Source organism: Rosa chinensis, chromosome 6 (genome assembly GCF_002994745.2).
Source record: "Rosa chinensis cultivar Old Blush chromosome 6, RchiOBHm-V2, whole genome shotgun sequence".
NCBI classification, from domain to species: Eukaryota; Viridiplantae; Streptophyta; class Magnoliopsida; order Rosales; family Rosaceae; genus Rosa; species Rosa chinensis.
This window is the reverse complement of record NC_037093.1, coordinates 26343845-26359873: the sequence shown is the minus strand read 5'-3', so window position 1 is coordinate 26359873 and position 16029 is coordinate 26343845. Positions and strand designations below refer to the sequence as shown.

Genomic DNA, 16029 nt, shown 5'->3' with positions numbered 1-16029 from the left:
AGTTTGATTAAGAAATGTATATTTAGTTAAGATTTATAGAGTGATTAAATCATTGAAATAATTAAATTTTTTATTTTAAAGATAATAATTTGTTTGCAAATCTTATGAGTGAGGTTATTTGAGGAAGTTTAGTGAGTAAATTTAGTATTTGAAAATTTGATAAGAAGTGTAAAAAGTATAGAGGTCAAGTGAGTAAATTTGGAGGTTCCAATAGAAAAACTCTTCAAAAATAACTTAATCAATATTCAAGGAAAACCTAATTTGTGTTTAGCCCAAACTCTAGGTTACTTGACCTAGTGGTAATAGGATTTAATTAGAAGGATCTAGAATCCTATTCAATGTAGAATTACTTTCCTTGTATGATTGAGATTCTATGCATTGTAATCCTCTATATAAAGAGGCCCCTATTATCAATGAGAATACACAGCGATTATCTCTCAATTTCTCGTTTCCCTAAAACACGTTATTAGCACGAGCCCTAACCCTGAAACCCTATATTCGTAGCCTTCAAATCCCAGAAACCTCCGCCGCCCACCTTCAAGATCTCAACTCCAGGAGTCCAGAACCGGCGGCCCCTCCCCCAGAATCGGCCGGCAAACCACCGAACCGGCCACCAGAAATAGCAAAAGTCCCTCTGCCCGGTTCAAAGCTTTCCTCACCACCTCCTGCAGCCATACTCGACCACCTGCAACATCTCCACCCCAGAAACCCGGAATCGGAAATTTCATCACCAGAACCGGCAAAAATTCCACCGAACCGGCCACCGGAATCCTCCTAACCTAAACCGGCAGAAGAAGAAGGAAAAAAAAAAAAAAAGGGGGGAGGAGATCCTGTGCAGCCCACCTGCTGCAGGCCCAAGCCCAAAACTTGAGCCCACGTGCAGCAGGCCAAGCCACCTAGCCGCCAAACCGATCTGCCACGTCAGCACATCCGGTCAACCCTTCGGTCAACCCTTCGGTCAACGGCCGGTCAACACTTTTCCGGCGACTTTTCCGGTCACTTTCCAGTGACTTTTCCTGTCAGCTACAGTGACTTTTTCCGGTAAGCTACAGTCACTTCCTGCAGCTACAGTAATTTCCGGCGACGACTTTTTCCGGCCATCTTTTTAAGGTAAACTTTTCTAAAAGTTCCCGTTTTTGAAGTTTTTTTTTTTTTTTTTTTTTTTCAATTTCTTCTTCTTTTCTCGGGGACTTCCAACATTCATTCTTCTACCCCCCTTTCTTCTTCATAGGGGAGACCAATAGCCGAACTGTGGGGGTTCGTGCTCACTCCAAGCTTGGAGCTTGTAGAGTCCTCCAAACTTAGAGTTTGTTGAGAAGAAAACGATCGACCACATATATCGTTGTTTCGATCTAATCCAAAACCCCTCTTGGAATCGGATTTTCCTGGAAGCGACTACGCTCGGAAAAATCCCTAATTTCTTGGAAACGACTACGCTCAGAAATTTAATAAGTTTTTCGTGGTAGCCCTTTTCGCTCCGAAACTAACCCTAATTTCTTGTTTTCTTTCAGGATGAGTAACCTGAACAAATTGGACTTTGCTCCATTGGGAACAACTGGCTCTGGATATCACAGGTGGGTTCGTGATATCCGCCAGTATCTCAAGGCTGTAGGAATCTTGGATATGATTCTCGAGCCTAGCCAGGACGTGATAACTGTTGAGCAAGCTCAAAGCTTTGGAAGCAAATAGAGCAGCCTTAGAGGCAAATAAGGCGAAAGCCATCATCCTAATGACTCGCCATATGGATGATTCGCTCAAGTACGAGTATATGAATGAAGAAGACCCCAGAAGGCTGTGGGTCTCACTCGAAGAAAGATTTGGCAACGTCCGTGACTCCTTGCTTCCTGACTTAGAAGTGAGATGGCATAGCCTCCGCTTCTGTGATTTCAAGTCAGTTCTTGACTATAACTCGGAAGCACTTCGCATTAAATCCTTAATGGAATTCTGTGGTAAAGAGATCACAGATGTGATGTTGATTGAGAAGACTCTCTCTACCTTCCCCGTCTCTGCATTGATGGTTGCTAAGAACTATCGAATCAATGTATATGCAAGACGGATCACAAGGTTTCATGAGCTCATTGGAGCTATGAATGTCGCTGAAAAGCATGACAATATCCTTGTGAAGAACTATAATTCGAGATCCGTGGAAACAGAGCATATTCCGGAATCCAATTATAGTCGCACCTCTAAGAGAGGGCGCCAAGAGCGAAACCCTAATCTTAGGTATACTTATGGACATTCTGATCCATATAATCGCTCTACTTGGGAAGGTAACCGCCAAAATAGGCGAACACGGAACTGAAGAGGTAAACGTGGAAAGAGAGAGGGAGGCAACGCCTCTGGCCATGTTGGTGGCGCCACCAACACTAAGAGCCATCTAAATGACGCTTTCAAAGCGCCTCAATCAATGGAGTTCAAGCAAAGAGATGTATGTTCTCGATGTGGATTGTCTGAGCATTGGGCACACATTTGTAGAGCTCGTGAAGAACTTGTCACCGCCTACAAAGCATATTGTGAAGCAAGAGAAACTCAATGTGTGGAACAAGAAGATCAAGAAAATGATCTAGAGTGAAGGGTTGCAGACTACAAATCTGGCTGGAATCAATAGATCGCCAATTCTGTTTAAGTCTTTATTTTCCAAGAGATGTAGGCAATTGCCATATTACCTTTATTGGATTAGATTTTCTTTGATCATAGAAACAATGATGTATTCTGTTGGCTTATGAATAAAATTTCGAGTTCTTTTCATTATGACTCAATTTTGATTCTGAGCATATGACTTTGTGACTACGATGGCTGGGCCATCAGTATTAATTCAAGGACATGGAATAGCCCAAGTTCCACTTGCCAAATGGCACCTTGATTATAGTTGTCGCAAAAGCTCTCTACGCTCATAGGGAAAATCACACCTATGAATAGCCAACGAATTCCATGCGAAAATGCATGTAGAGAACGGAAATGAGTTCCTTTGCATTACCTCTAATGATTGCGAACAAAGACGCATCTTAGAGAAGTTTATGTGTCTCTCTAGTGGACTTTATGTCACTATTCGAGCTATTAAATCCAATAAAGTTATGAGAGAAGATCTCTCGGATTTAGACACATATTGGCTTTGTCATGACAGGATCGATCATCCTAGTCATGATATGATGATCCGTCTACAAAGACTTCACACGGACATCTTTACAAAGCCCGTTCCTTAGGGAAATTAGGACTGAGACCGTCCTCTGCAAAGGATATGACAATACTCATTCTGTTCTTACAAAGAATCCGTAGGGATTGTGTGGATTGATTCAACCAACTGGCGGACGCTTACATATTTCATGATGTTGGTTGACACGCAAACACGCTGGTCACGTGTTGTGCCATTGTCCACCTATTGATACTGCTTACGCTACACTCCTAGCACATATCATATGACAATGGGCTCACTCCCCAAATCATCCTACTCAGTCAATTGGATTTGACTATGCTAGTGAATTTACATCGAAGACTTTCGATGGTTATTGCATTTGGGACTGATGTTGGACATCATATTCCCATGAGCACACCCAAATGGTCTCGCGGACGACTACGATGGTAGTCCGAACATTGGTAATGCGCACCAATCTTCTTACATCCGCTTGGGGTGATGCAATATAGCATGCAGCTATGCTAATTCGTCTATGACCTACCGCCACTTAATGGTACCTCTGCGTTATAGCTAGTGACTGGGTACACGTATTTTGTACTTACGCACATTTGAGTGAGCCATTTATGTGCCAATTGCACCGCCACAGCGCTCTATGATGGGTCCTTACAGACGAATGGGCAACTACGTTGGATTTGAGCTTCCAACAATCGTCCGCCACTTAAATGCCCTTGCAAGGCGATCTCCTTACCGCTAGATTTGCGGATGTCACTTTGATGAGACAGTCTTCCCGTCGTTAAGGGGAGATAAGAACACGAATGTTCAACAGGAACGACAGGAATTGTCGTAGTCTGTCCCCACTATGTCTCATCTTGATCCCTATTAAAGTGACGAGATCACACAAATATGCTGCAAACATGCCTGCAAGGAAGGACGTCCCTACGAGAGGACGTAGCACCACCCTACACGGAGGTAGGCATGGCGCCAACGCCAAAGAGAGTGACACTCTGGCGTTACAGGCCATGGCCCCAGCTAGGATGCGTGGGAGGCCCGTGGGTTCGAAGGATACTTTGATCATCAAGACTCAAAATCCGTCTCATGAGTATCTTCCAGGTTATGGTTATCGTTGGGGGACGCCTCAACGTTAGAACCTATTCGTGAGAATATAGAGCTCTATGAAACTTACACTAGTGTACATGAGATGTGGGATAGAAACTCCATCATAATTGGTGATGTAGTTGCGTATTTTGTTGCGCATGAGTTTGTTGAGTCAGATGATATCGAACCACGCTCCGTTGATGAATGAATACCAACGTAGAGAGTTTTTGGCCTAAATGGAAAGATGCGATCCAGGTTAAGATGGATTCTCTAACGAAGAGGAAGGTTTTCGAGCTAGAGATGCCAACACCTCCTAACATAAAACCTGTTGACTAATGGGTCTTCGTTAGAAAGCGTGATGAGAAAAATAGATGGCAATCTCGCCTTATGGCACAAGGCTTCTCACAAAACGCCCTGGAATCGACTACGATGAGACATATTCTCTCGTAATGGATGTCATTGCACTCCACTACCCTGTCAGTTTGGTAGTTTCCGAATAACTGAACATGCAGCTTACAAATATGGTCACTACATATCTCTATAGGGATCTAGATACGGAATATACATGAAGGTTCATTGTGAACTTCATTTACCCAAGTCAAGTAGCTCTAGACCATGGAGCGCGTTTACAAAGAGGTTGAAACGCTCACTAAAGTGACTACTTGATTGGGAAGGGATATGCCCATGCGTTTCTATGACAAGTTTTGGATTCTATCGCGGTTCATGTTGGACATGATCTTCATTAGAAGCCCTTAAAGAGTTAAGGGAAACCGCTGAACACTTGAAATCCGTAGTTTGAGATGAAGGATTTTGGGAGAACACGATTATGGCTCGGTTTGGAACTTGAGCATCGTGTCGATAGATGCTTAGGCATTTTGACAAGGTCAAGCCTTCGAGCACCCCCATGATCATCCGTAGTCTTGATCCTGAAAAGGATCATCTTCGTCGAAAGGATGATGACGAAGATGTACTAGAGGCAGAAGTGCCTTACTTAGTACAATAGGTGCATTATTGTACTTATCCTAATGCACAAGACCGGACATCTCATATGTTGTGAACTTGTTAGCTAGATATAGCTCTGCGCCAACGCGATGCCATTGGATTGGTGTAAAAGATATCTTTCGATACTTGAGATGTATGAGTGATATGGGCTTGTTCTATCCCTACGAAGAGATGATGGATTCGGACCCATCACACACCAGGTACGCCGCCATCACTGGCCTGCGTCCATTATCCCCATCTCAAAACGACATGTGTTTTGGAAGGTTTTGCTGATGTTGGGTATCTCTCTAACCCACACAATGGTCATTCCCAATCCGGTTAAGTGTTCACCATGGGAAAAGACCGTGACATCTTGGAGGTCTACATAATAGACTCTAGTCGCTATATCTTCGAACAATGCAGAGATCATTGCTCTTCACGAAGTGGTTCGTGAATGTATTGGATCCATAATTTCGCATGTTCGAACAATTGTGGTTTGAAGTCTACCACAGATGAGCCTACGAGCATTTAGGATAATGTTACTTGTTTTGAACAAATGAGGCAAGGCTACATCAAAAGCGATAACACCAAGCATAATCAGCAACAACAGACACTCCTCGAGATCAAAGTGAACTAGATTCAATCTGAGGACAGTGAGGCAGACTTGTTTACTAAGTCATTGCCCAAATCCACGTTCGAGAAACATGTGGCAAGAATTGGCTTGCAGAAATTATCTGAACTCCCATGATCATAGTCATCAGGGGGAGGCGCAGACATCAGGGGGAGATGTCTACATGTTCACCTCAAAACGTGAAGGGTGTGTTGTGCTCTTTTTCCCCTTCGACCGAGGTTATTTTTGTCCCATTGGGTTTTTATTACTCGGCAAGGTTTTTAATGAGGCAACGAGAGAAGCACCGCGTTTGGGCAACACAAGGGGGAGTGTTCAAGGAAAACCTAATTTGTGTTTAGCCCAAACTCTAGGTTACTTGACCTAGTGGTAATAGGATTTAATTAGAAGGATCTAGAATCCTATTCAATGTAGAATTACTTTCCTTGTATGATTGAGATTCTATGCATTGTAATCCTCTATATAAACCCCTATTATCAATGAGAATACACAGCGATTATCTCTCAATTTCTCGTTTCCCTAAAACAATCAACACTTTAGTCATTCTATTTTCAAAAATATCATTTTAGTTATTTAAGGTTAGATTTATTTTTCACTTTAGTAACTGTCGTTAAATACTTCGTTACACACTGTTAAAACTAAGGATATTTTGATCCAATTGCTAAAAAAATATTAAAATTTTAAAAAGAAAAAAAAATACACCGTTAAATTTGGTTATATTTGATTATGCAACTTGTTGGTGAGAGGTGTGGGCTAAAGTCAAAGCAGATAAAAAGGGAGAGTCTGAGAGTGCTTTTCATGGCTCTACTGCTTTATGTGGTCAGCATCAGTTTACGTGGAAGTGCAATTAAACTGAACATCGATGGCACTGTGAAGGATGGGGAGGGAGTATTTGGGACGGGGGCAGTATGCAGGGATGATAGAGGCGTGTGTATTGGCGTGTTAGCTGTGCCCAAAGTGGGTTTTTTGAGTCCTCAGATTTGTGAGTTCCTGGCTCTGGTCAATGGGTTACACTTTTGTATCTAAGCTGGGTTCACAAGGCTGGAGATAGAAGGAGATGCCCATAACATCTTTATGGCACTCAACTCTAATATGGAGGATCTCAGCATTGATGGGGCGCTTATTGACAAAGCCAAAGCATTATTAAGTCATTTTCATTCTTGCAGTTGGGGCTATGTCCCTAGGGATTGCAATATTATAAGGCAGCTCACAGAGTAGCTAAAGTTGCTCGTTCTCTTCCTTTCCCAAAAAATTATACAACAAAATGATTCTCTAACACAAATAGACATACCAAATAAAGCACCAAATACACTAGTCATGGTACAAACCGTTAAATATAGTCATAATTCAAACCATTAAGTAGTCATAATACAAACCAAAATACATTGTTTAATAGAAAGTTGCCTAGTCATTACTACTAATAATTTTAATATCAAAAATGCCCAAGGCATAGCCATTATGCTCCTGCAAAAATATCACCTTCATTACATATATGTGGCAGACTCCAATATGGGACTCAAAAAGCATCAAATTTTGATGTTTGGCTAGCCTGTGTTGGTTGTGAACCACAAGCTTGAATAGGTGGGGGTGTAGGACCTTGCACAGACTGTGCAGTTGTAGGTTTTGACCTTCTTCTGGTGGACACAGGTTTTGGGAATTTTCCTTCATTCTGAAGCTTCTTTAATTTTTCCTTGGAGGTCACTTGCAGTTGTTTCGATGTTTTTGGTCTTTTTGGCGCTGCTGCCCTTTTCAGCTGCATATTATGACACAGTTCATCATCAAAGTAGAAACTTCAAAGTAGATATATGCATGTCATGTCCAACAATCCTTCTGTATGATTAAGTGATTAATATCAAAAATAAACATATCATATTCAAATTGTGATTAATATCAAATGTATTTATATGATTAAAGTGATTAATATCAAACCTCTTTATCTGTTAGATGTATCTCTAATTAAGTGAAGGGCATCTCTTAGGGCATATCAAATGTAGACTAGGAATGTTCCTGCTTCTAGTCTTGAGGAGTGCGTGTTAAATGCCATGGATGTATTGCACGAAGTGGACAGGTGCTCTTTCTTCATAGGGTTGTGGGTCTTCTCGACAGAACGCAATAATGTTGTGCGAAAATGAGTTCTTTTTGTGCCTACAATGCAACACTATGGACTGCTAGTTTTTTAGAAAATTACCAACATTGTCATCCTAGTAGCAAGTAAAGATGCCAAAAGCTAAGCAGCAAACCCCTCCCCCCCATGTGGCAGATTGAAAGTTAATATTGATGGAAGTTTTCGTCCAGAAATAAATAATGGAGGTATTAGTGTTGTTATCCGGGATGAAGATGGTATTTGTGTTGCAGCAATGGCGCGTTATTTTTCTCATGTTCTCTCTTCTTTACACATGGAGGCGGAGGCTTGTAGAGCAAGTTTCTTTTATCAATCATCAAGATTTTGATGCGTTTGACCTTGAGAGTGATTGCTCACTCGTGCTAGCTGCTTTGCAACAAAATGTGGAGGGCAGATCTGAAGTAGGGCGCATTATCGATGATTGTAAGTCACATTTGACATCTTTACACTCTATTCAGGTTAAGCATGTCTTTCGAGAAGCTAATGGTGTGGCAAATAGATTAGCACACCTAGCTAGTTCTAATTACCTTGATAATGTTTGGTTTGATGAGACACTTGTGATTCTCCAGAATGTACCCTATGAGGATATTTGTAATGATGTTAGAGGTCAAGGTTTTACATCCCCCCTCTATGCATGCTTTATTATCTAAAAAAATAAGTCGGATGTGGGGATGAGCCTTCCATCTTGTCTGGGTTACAAACCTGTTCAAAAAAAAACTATTTTAGCGAAATATACAAAAACTTTCGAATTTAAATGTAATCAAATCTTATCTAAAAATAAATTCAATTAAATCAAATAAGATTTTGACAACTTGTTCTTGAAAATTAGAGAAAAAGAATGTATTTTCTAAATTTTGTTTTGTCTTGAAATAAACGTTGGGGTAATGATAGAAAATCAGTCCATCCCACTTTCAAAATACCAAGCTGACACAAAAAATGATGTTGTATCTCTCAAAGTGGTGCAACACTTTTCTTCTCCCTCGCACATGTTTTGAATATTTTAATTTTTTTTTCAATGACTAAAACAAAAGGGAGAACTAATTAAAAAACAAAGCCAACCACGACTAACGCTCCCTCCCAGCGGAACGCTGAGGACACAGAAATGGGCAAACAGAAGGATTATGGTTATTATGCGCAAGCTCTGCTAGTTGATCAGCTAAAAAGTTTGTCTCGTGATAGATATGTCTAAATATTTGTGACGCCAATGATTGTATATCATTCATAAGAGTCTGGATCCTCAATGGGGTTCAGCATCTGATCAATAAGAAGCTTGGAGTCTCCTTCCATAATTACATTCGAACATTGTTGTATCCGAGCTGTATGAAGGGCATCTCTTAGAGCTGTTGACTCTGCCACTAGTACATTAGAAGTACCAAGTTTTCTACTTGCAGCAAAAAGAGGATTGCCAGCCTCATTTCAGAACACAAAACTAATAGTAGTTATTCCCTGCCTAACGGAGCCATCAAAGTTTAATTTAACTGGATTAGCATTAGGAGGTTGCCACTTAATTATATGTAAATACTTGGAGACTTTTGGAGTAGAATGTCACGGCCCGAATTTCAATCACAAATAATAATACAAAATAATCAATCAAACACAAGAACCCTGGGTGTGATGATTCAGACATCAACACTAAATTCCACTTAGAAATTTTCCTTTAAACAAGGCAACCAACGATGTCCCGAACCCGCAATATCAATATAGACTCATTCTTTAGAGTCACATATTACATTACACAAAGTTTACAAATTAAGTTGCGATAACGAAATAATAAGTAAACGCTCCTCAAAGCCTACTACACAGCGGAAGTCTTACTAACAGTAAAGCCACAAAATTAGTTTCCTACCCGAACAGCTGCTACAAGATCTTAGCTTCAGCCACGATTTTCTTGACCTGCAGGATTAACCTCTATACCATTGAATAGTATACTGGGTTGCCATACAATAAACCCGGTAAGCTTACGAAAGCTTATATGAGTAAACTCAAAACCACAAAGCAGAAACGCATTCTTAAGTCACCTCAACCTAAACAATGATAAACACATAATTCACAACTATAACCATCAGTTTCATAACCTTCCATATCATGCTTATGTAGGTCAACTCGTGACTAAAACCACATGCTCAGCTTCTCAACCTAGCATCTAATTACACAAATTCTAGTAAAACAGAACCTCCTCGAGTAATGTTTGACAATCATTTTAAACGCACAATGGCGAATCACAAAAATCACACTCCTTTCCTTCCCACTGGAAGCCTTTGTCATCAACGTGACATCAAAGGTGAAAATCAATGAAACCACCTTCCTATCCTCCCCACAGGAACAATCCTCACCACAATGGCCCTTCAAAACATTCAAAGCCTCAACAGTAAAACCAAGAAGAAAGCAAGGCAATCACAAATCAAACAAAGGTAAAACAAATCATAGTAGCCCTTGCGTATAGTTTAGTTCAGGAGGCTACATTATACAATCAATTCAAATAGTACAAATCATCACAACTCCAACTCTCACGTCTATCGGTAGCCCCAACCTTCACACATAGTTACCATCCCATTAGTTGTTAACTTAATAACAACATACCTACTTCACAAAGAAATCATCACACTGATAGACTTTACCAGTCATCACACAAATATTCTCTCATCTTTCACTCAACAATCATCACACAGATTTCACCGATCATCACACAAATATTCCTACACATGCTTACATGGCAATCATCAGAAAGATCATTACACAGATATTTCTACACAAGCTTTACATGAAAATCATCACAAAGATCAATCACACTGATTTCACCTATCATTACACAGATACTCCTACACAAACTTTATATGGCAATCATCAATTAAGATGGTCATACTAGACCCATGGTATCTCAATAAATGAATTTCTACAATCACAACTCAATACACAATTTCACTATTCTCAACAATAATGAACTCATTTCAAAATATTGTTTGCAACACAACGAAACCACCAATACAAATATATTTCACGTACACACACACACACACACGTAGTCATCCACTCAGGAATGCCACTAATACCAACTATAGTCATGGTTAAACTAATAACTCCAAGACAATATGGTAACTACACTACTAGAATAATGTCATTAGACATCGCCACTATTAAATCGGTCAGGATTGCACCTGATGTTAAAAAACGTAGTAACATCAGTTTGTGAAATAACCGATTTCTATTATTATTATAGACATCAGTCACCAAATTAAACGATGTGAAAAGTTTCGTTCGAAAAATTTTCAAAAACACGGAGGGACTAAGTTTGAAACTTTTGAGAAACGCGGGGACCAATTATTTCATTTCCCCACTTGGTATTTTTTCCCTCTTTGTCTGAAACTATCGAACCCTATTAACTCTCACTTTGTCTGAAAAATCTCGAACCTTGTCAACCTCATTCTCTCTCCAACCTAACCTGCCCCGATTCCCCGACCTCGTTCTCCAACCTGGCCTGAGCTCGTTGTCTGATCCGAGCTGCTCGAGCTCATTCTCCGACCCGAGCCGCTCGAGCTCCTTCTCCGACTCGAGCCACCTCGAGCTTGTTCTCCGATCTGACCTCGAGCACCTTCTTCGACCTTACCTCGAGCTCATTCTCCGACATGAGCTCGTCAATCTCCGACCTGAGCCGGCTCGAGCTTTTTCTCCGACCACCACCAACGTAGGTCCTCTCTCTTCTCTTCACCACCAATACTGATTTTTTTGTCCGGTTTTGATTTAAAGCTTCAGTCTTTTTTGTTTAATTCTTGTGTATTTGAGTTGGGTTTGTTTTTGAAAGGCTTAAAGCTTTGATCTTTTGAGCTGGTTCATGTTGATTCTATTTGATTTTTGAAACTGGATGTGCTTGGTTTGGGAATCGATGAATTTGGGTTTTCTGTTGGAACTATGGTGCTTAGAATAGATTCGTTGGAAATTAGCTTTTTTGTCAGCTTAATCTGGATTAAGATAAGTTTGAATGCTGATAAACATATAGAAATGAAGGGATTTAGATTAATCTTAGTTAATCAGTTTAGTAAAGGGCTTTGCTTTTGCTAGACCCAGAATTGTCATTGATTGTTCAGTTTTGGCTGTTTTCTTTGTACTTGTTTCATTATCCAAGCTAGTGTCCTTAATTGTGTTATATATTCTGCTAGCTGACTTGAGATGTAAATGTGTTATAAGGTTTGATTGACTTTGTTTTTGTCCTTAATTTTTTTTCCATACTTCATTTGTTAATAAGTCAATATCAGAAGCGTTGATGAAGCAATAGTGATTGGTGCTGCTCTATCTTTATCTTCCTCAGCTTTTGTACTGTAGGTGTTTGAAATTTTAAATAAGAAAAGGCATATACTAATTTTTCATTCAAGAAGTATTGTTGAATAGCTGCTATTATTTCTACAGATACAGTGATTAACTGGTGCCATATACTAATTTTTCATTCAAGAAGTATTGTTGAATAGCTGCTATTATTTCTACAGATACAGTGATTAACTGGTGCCATGTATGGTTAAAGTGACCATTTACTTCTTCCTTTTTTTTTTTGCTAAGCTACAGTCAGTGTATTGGATAAGTATTTCATACATCTGTTAATATTTTATCTAGTCTTTTTTGTTCTGAAATACTAATCAAGCTCTACTAAGTAAATGATGATGGGGTTGTTCTTTCTGAGATAAAGGCTGTGTCTTTTGGTGGTGTAGAGAAGGGTGAGGATAGTTTGGGAAACGATCAGAAGGAAGAAGTTGTTGTGAGTGTGAAGAAGAAGAAGAAGAAGCCTGGGAGGAAGAGTAAGAAGGGTTTGGTGGGAAATGGTGATGGAGGTCTAAAGGAGGTTACTTTTGGTGGTGATGAGATTGCTATGATGACTTTGAGGAAGAGGCCTGAACGGAACAAGAGAGTTAGAGTTATGGAGGTAGAGGGAAATGGTGAGAAAGGTGAAGAGAATGGTGCTTCTGTGAACAAGAAAGGTAGGAAAAAGGTGAAATTTGCAAAGGAAGGGGGAGCGAAAGGTGTTTTAGAAGTGGATAATGACAAGAAGCGCGATAGGAAGCGTGCGAAAACTGAGGAGGAAGATGGGAATGAGGTAGGCTATTCGTTTAGGCCTCTGAGGGAGCAGGGACATCTATCAACGGAGGAGCGTAGAAAGGTGAGGGTTATTATGATTCTCTGGTTATGTTATGTTGCTACCATTGTGTTTTTTATATGTAGTTTCTGATTTTGGATTTAACAGTGAATTGAGGAGGTACCCCTAATGTGCCACCAATGTCAGAGGAATGATAAGGGAAGGGTTGTTCGGTGCAAAAAGTGCAGGACAAAGTGATATTGTGTTCCTTGCATAGAGAATTGGTATGTATATATTTACACCATCTTATTTATTTCTGATTACTAACCTGCAAAAGATGTTGGATTGATTGATTTGTGAGTTTACTATTAGTTGAAGTACGTCTTAGTGTTGTGCAAACACTACTAGCATTTGAGCTATAGTGGCTTCAAATCTCAATCCCTTTTTCATGGTTTAAGGATCTGAACTTAAACCTGAGTTTTTGTCGTCAAGCTTTTGTAGCATGCTGCTTTTGATATAGTTTTGTAGAGCTAACATAGCATAATATATAGCTACTTGCAGAGAAGGTGAACTCCCTACAAGATTTGGTTCTGCAACTCTTATGATACTTCTTTTACAGGTTCAATTCCAAAACTTGACTTAGAGTTGTCTATTTATGTTTGTTCTTTGTTTTTATGATTTCAATTATCCAAATATGTTTAGTGGAATAATCAGTGGTATTGCATTTTCTTTTCCTTACCATTCTTGATTCTCCATCTGAAGTGTACAACGAGAATATAATGTCAATAACTTTTAGATTCCCCACTGTTTGATATTTGCAGGATATAGCAGTCGTACCTCTCTTAGTCATACTTCTGGTGCTGGAAAGCCAGGTACATGAAACAATCAACTAGTCTCTTAAGCTTCACTTGAAGTTATAAGTCAATTATTTTTGAGTATTCAATCTTGTAAATGTCATTAGTTCTGATTGTTGAGCACCTTTCTGAGGGTGGAAAATCGTCTTTGATTTCATCAAACTCTTGTTGAAGCAGTTTGCCTTTCAGAAGGCAATGGTTTTATTGAAATATGGTGTTACTGCAAGTTTTTGCATGTTATGATAAGAAAGGAATACTAGACTTTTTGAAGGAAAGCTAGGAGAAGAGTTGACATCTCTAATGATAGAGTAACATTGTGAATTTCTTTGTAGCAGTTGCTGTAGAGTGCAGAGGTAGAATTGATGTTTTTTTATTTTATTTTGGTCAAAATTGATTAACTACACTATATATTTCGTGTCTATGCCTTCAAATTCCTTAAAAGTTGCATGAAGACATTATTTGTCCAAGAAGTTTTAATGTCTCTATCGCTTTTCTGCAGAACATAGCGGAGGACAGTATATGGCCAATGCTTTAGAAGGAGGGTTTAAAAGCTCTAGGTGGGCTGGGGCTTCTTTCTCTTGGAGGAAAATTAGTTCTTAGGCGAATTTTTGAGGTGTGTGCTATGAATAATAGGGTTTAAGTTCATTAATATTTGTTTAATTTTGTTGGCCCAAAAATTTAGATTGTAAAATCAGTTTGTGGCAGAAGCAAGGAGCTCAGAGGCATTTGTTGCCCTTTGCTTGCTGACGGTGGCGGGGACTTCACTTCTCACCCAGAAGTTGGGGTTCAGTGATACGGTTTATACGCAGATACTGTAAGGTGTTATGTGGTGCAGTATTTTTTTGTTACAACATTATTTGATGTTTCAATTTTAGGCAAATTGTTCATAAACAAGTTTTTGAAATTGATTGTTGCATTTTTTCGGGTTCTCTGTTTTCATTATTTCATTGACAGAATTGTTTATCTGTAAACGAGGAGGGGAGTTTGGCTTTGTAGTTTTTTCTCTGGCAAACATGTGGGTCCTACTCATAACTCTCTTTTTTTTTTACACCAAATGCAAAAGTATGGTGTGACCAAGTATTTGTGGTTTTTTATTTGTCGTATTAATATGCAAATTTGTCGAAAACAGGCTTGGTGTGCTACCACTTGAGCTTAACAAGTTGCTCATAATTGTTGTTGTTCTGTCATGGCATTAACCCCATTGCTTAACGAAGCTGGAAGAAGAGCTGCTGCATTTATTGATGACAATTTTGAAGCAGAGGATGTAAGTTTTTTTTATAATTGATATACATTAGGAGAGTTGTATACTAAATGGCTGCAGGCAACATAGGTAGCCCATATTATTGAGGGAAATTCTACGGTACATTCCTTCATGCCATACGTACACTTGATGCATACCGATTGAATAACATGTATAAACTCTTCTGTACAACTCAGAGGCCGTAAATGTAAACATTTGAACTTCTATCAGAACCTGAACTGTTGACACCCTTGCATGCTTTCATAACTCAATCTTTCTTCATATTAGTCCACTTTTTTCTTACTTCTTTTTGTTGTTTTTATGAAAAAAAAAATAGTACAACCTCCAAGCTCTGTTGATATAGTTATTGAGTTATTATATTCCCATATCTTCAGCTCAATTTAGTGCTTGAATCAATTCTGAAAAAATCGTTACAGGAAGCTCCTGATGTGGTGAATTTCAATTCAAGTGACACTCTATATGCATGGAATGCATGGCGTCAAGTGCATTGGTATGAGGTGCGCGTTGAAGTGGCCGACTACTTACAGACTTTGCTATAGATTCTGACTAGTTTCTTGATTTTGAGTAAGGCTAGCTAGCTTTTGTTTAAACCTTTTTATAGTAGATGAAGTGAATGTAGCAATTATGAACAAAAATGCAATAATAATTGGTAGGCTAGCCTTGTAGTAGGTGAATTGGGGATTTATTTTGCCCATTTTGTAAATTGTTAAGGATGATGATTTTAGATAAAATACCCCAATATTCAAATCACTCTTGTCAACTGTCGAAATTGCAATTTATAGCAGCAGTTACATATTTTGTGGACATCATTCTCTATAGAATCTGATGTCTAGATATAAAGTTGAAATCAGTTTTAACCATAAAAACTGATGTCCAGTAATATAGATACATCAGTT

General features: G+C 39.3%; 1 long non-coding RNA gene across 7 annotated transcripts; it reads left to right on the top strand.

Moving 5' to 3' along the window:
* Nucleotides 1–12198: 12198 nt before the first annotated feature.
* LOC112174264 lies at nucleotides 12199–15883 on the top strand. Of its 7 annotated transcripts, none has more exons than XR_002925950.2 (8): nucleotides 12199–12235; nucleotides 12657–13302; nucleotides 13570–13637; nucleotides 13840–13890; nucleotides 14372–14485; nucleotides 14568–14691; nucleotides 15002–15136; nucleotides 15550–15883. It is a non-coding gene; the product is annotated as an uncharacterized LOC112174264 (long non-coding RNA). The 7 variants fall into 7 exon arrangements; XR_002925946.2 differs by lacking the exon at nucleotides 12199–12235 and adding an exon at nucleotides 14827–14887 and having other exon boundaries at nucleotides 13168–13302; nucleotides 14568–14686; nucleotides 15550–15807; XR_002925947.2 differs by lacking the exon at nucleotides 12199–12235 and adding an exon at nucleotides 14827–14887 and having other exon boundaries at nucleotides 13168–13302; nucleotides 15550–15807.
* The last annotated feature ends 146 nt before the right edge of the window (nucleotides 15884–16029 follow it).